Genomic DNA, 3,829 nt, shown 5'->3' on the forward strand with positions numbered 1-3,829 from the left:
ACAGAATTGCAAGTTTTATAGACTTTCATTAGAAGATCCTCATCGGTTCATAGCTGAATTCTTGTAAATCTGTGACACTATCAAGACCAATGGGGTTGACCCTGAGGTCTACAGACTTATGCTCTTCCCTTTTGCTGTAAGAGATAGAGCTAGGATATGGTTGGACTCACAACCTAAAGAAAGCCTGAACTCTTGGAAAAAGCTAGTCAATGCCTTATTAGCAAAGTTCTTTCCACCTAAAAAATTGACTAAGCTTAGAGTGGAAGTCCAAACCTTCAGACAGAAGGAAGGTGAATCCCTCTATGAAGCTTGGGAAAGATACAAGCAATTGATCAAAAGGTATCCTTCTGACATGCTTTCAGAATGGAGAATCATAGGTATCTTCTATGATGGTCTATCTGAACTGTCTAAGATGTCATTGGACAGCTCTGCTGGAGGATCTCTTCATCTGAAGAAGACACCTGCAGAAGCTCAGGAACTCATTGAAATGGTTACAAGTAACCAATTCATGTACACCTCTGAAAGGAATCCTGTGAATAATGGGACAAGTCAGAAGAAAGGAGTTCTTGAGATTGATACTCTGAATGCCATATTGGCTCAGAACAAAATATTGACTCAGCAAGTCAATATGATTTCTCAGAGTCTGTCTGGGATGCAAGCAGCAATAGTCAGAACCAAAGAAGCTTCATCTGAAGAAGAAGCTTATGATCCTGAGAACCCAGCAATGGAAGAGGTGAATTACATGGGAGAATCCTATGGAAACACCTATAATCCTTCATGGAGAAATCATCCAAACCTCTCATGGAAGGATCAACAAAGGCCTCAACAAGGCTTCAACAACAATAATGGTGAAAGAAATAGGTTTAGCAATGGCAAACCTTTCCCATCATCTTCTCAGCAACAAACAGAGAATTCCAAGCAAAACCACTCTGAATTAGCAACTGTAGTCTCTGATTTAATTAAAACCACTCAAAGTTTTATGACTAAAATAAGGTCCTCCATTATAAATTTGGAGGCACAAGTGGGTCAGCTGAGTAAGAAAGTTACTGAACTCCCTCCTAGTACTCTTCTAAGCAATAAAGAAGAAAATCCAAAAGGAGAGTGCAAGGCCATCAACATAACCCACACGGCCGAACCTGGAGAGGAGAAAGAAGCAGTAATCTCCACTAAGGAAGACCTCACTGGACGTCCACTGGCCTCCAAGGAATTCCCTAATGAGGAACCATGGGAATCTGAGGCTCACACTGAGACCATAGAGATTCCATTGAATTTACTTTTGCCATTCATGAGCTCTGATGAGTATTCTTCCTCTGAAGAGCATGAAGATGTTACTGAATAACAAGTTGCTAAGTATCTTGGAGCAATCATGAAGCTAAATGCCAAACTATTTGGCAATGAGACTTGGGAGGATGAACCCCCCCTTGCTCACCAAAGAACTGGATGACTTGACTTGGCAGAAATTACCTCTGAAGAGACAAGATCCTGGAAAGTTCTCAATACCTTGTACCATAGCCACCATGACCTTTGAGAAAGTTCTGTGTGACCTAGGGTCAAGCATAAACCTTTTGCCTCTCTTTGTAATGGAGAAGCTAGGGATCCTTGAGGTACAAGCTGCAAGAATCTCACTAGAGATGGCAGACAATTCAAGGAAACAGGCTTATGGACTTGTAGAGGATGTCTTGGTAAAGGTTGAAGACCACTACATCCATGCTGATTTCATAATCCTAGATACTGAGAAGTATATGGATGAATCCATCATCCTTGGCAGACCCTTCCTAGCCACAGCAAAAGCTGTGATTGATGTTGACAGAGGAGAATTGGTCCTTCAAGTGAATGAGGACTCCCTTGTGTTTAAAGCTCAAGGATCTCCCTCTATAACCATGGAGAAGAAGCATGAAAAGCTTCTCTCAATACAAAGTCAAACAAAACCCCAACATATAAACTCTAAGTTTGGTGTTGGGAGGCCACAACCAAACTCTAAGTTTGGTGTTAAGAGGCCGTCATTATGCTCTGAGTATCTATGAGGCTCCATGAGAGCCCATTGTCAAGCTACTGACATTAAAGAAGCGCTTGTTGGGAGGCAACCCAATGTTACTTATCTATGTTAAATTTCTATTTTCCATTGTTATTCCATGTTTTCTGTAGGTTGATGATCATGTGAAGTCACAAAAACAATTGAAAAAGCAAAAACAAACTGAAAAACAGAATGAAAAATAGCACAACCTGGAAGAGAAGCCTATTGGCGTTTAAACGCCAGTAAGGGTAGCAGAATGGGCGTTAAACGCCCAGTCTGGCACCATTTTGGGTGTTTAACGCCAGAAAAGGGCAAGAAGCTGGCGTTAAATGCCAGAAATGGGCAGCAACCTAGCGTTTAACGCCAGGATTGGCAAGCAAGGGGTGTTTCCATGCCAACACGGTGCAGGGATGCGAAATCCTTGACACCTCAGGATCTGTGGACCCCATAGGATCCCCACCAACCTCAACTCACTCTCTCTATTCTTCACACCCTTCCATAACACCCTCCCCTAAATACCCACCAATCACCTCAATACCTCTTCTCCAAATACCCCTCACCTATCAAATCCTACCCTCTTCTCCATAATCTCTTCACCAATCCACATCCATCCATCATAAAACCCCACCTACCTCACCATTCAAATTCAAACCACTTCCCTCCCAAATCCACCCATATATGGCTGAACCCTACCCCTCTCTCCACTCCTATATAAACCCATCTTCACCCCTTCATCTTCACACATCTTAAGCACTACTTCTCCCCCTTGGCCGAAAAACTAACCTCCCTCCATCTCCTCTATTTCTTCTTCCTTATCTCTCTTTTTTCTTCTTTTGCTCGAGGACGAGCAAACCTTCTAAGTTTGGTGTGGCAAAAGCGTTGCTTTTTATTTTTTCATAACCATTTATGGCACCTAAAGCCGGAGAAACCTCTAGAAAGAGAAAAGGGAAGGCAAAAGCTTCCACCTCCGAGTCATGGGAGATAGAAAGATTCATCTCAAGGGTGCATCAAGACCACTTCTATGAAGTTGTGGCCAAGAAGAAGGTGATCCCCGAGGTCCCTTTCAAGCTCAAAAAGGGTGAATACCCGGAGATCCGACATGAGATTCGAAGAAGAGGTTGGGTTGTTCTCACCAACCCCATTCAACAAGTCAAAATCTTAATGGTTCAAGAGTTCTATGCCAATGCATAAATCACCAAACACCATGATCAAAGTGTGAACCCAGACCCAAAGAATTGGCTTACAATGGTTCGGGGGAAATACTTAGATTTCAGTCAGGAAAATGTAAGATTGGCATTCAACTTGCCCATGATGCAAGGAGATGCATGCCCCTACACTAGAAGGGTCAACTTTGATCAAAGGTTGGACCAAGTCCTCATAGACATTTGTGAAGAGGGCGCTCAATGGAAGAAATATTCAAGAGGGAAGCCGGTTCAACTAAGAAGGCATGACCTCAAGTCCGTGGCTAGGGGATGGTTGGAGTTCATCCAACGCTCAATCATTCCCACTAGCAACCGGTCTGAAGTTACTATAGACTGGGCTATCATGATCCATAGCATCATGATTGGAGAGGAAGTAGAAGTTCATGAGGTTATATCCCTAGAACTCTACAAGGTGGCGGACAAGTCCTCTACTTTGTCAAGGTTAGCCTTCCCTCATCTCATTTGTCACCTTTGCAATTCAGCTGGAATTGACATAGAGGAAGACATCCTCATTGATGAGGACAAGCCCATCACTAAGAAAAGGATGGAGCAAACAAGAGATCCCACTAATGGACAAGAGCATGAGGAAATTCCTCATCATAAAATCCCTGAG

The 3,829-nt window shown here is 42.9% G+C and overlaps 1 non-coding gene across 1 annotated transcript; it reads right to left on the reverse strand.

Annotated features, from left to right (window-relative positions):
• Nucleotides 1-250: 250 nt before the first annotated feature.
• LOC112753362 (small nucleolar RNA R71) lies at nucleotides 251-358 on the reverse strand. The gene has a single exon (XR_003177752.1). It is a non-coding gene; the product is annotated as a small nucleolar RNA R71 (small nucleolar RNA).
• Nucleotides 359-3,829: the final 3,471 nt, after the last annotated feature.

Source organism: Arachis hypogaea, chromosome 15, assembly GCF_003086295.3.
Source record: "Arachis hypogaea cultivar Tifrunner chromosome 15, arahy.Tifrunner.gnm2.J5K5, whole genome shotgun sequence".
In the NCBI taxonomy this organism is placed as follows: Eukaryota; Viridiplantae; Streptophyta; class Magnoliopsida; order Fabales; family Fabaceae; genus Arachis; species Arachis hypogaea.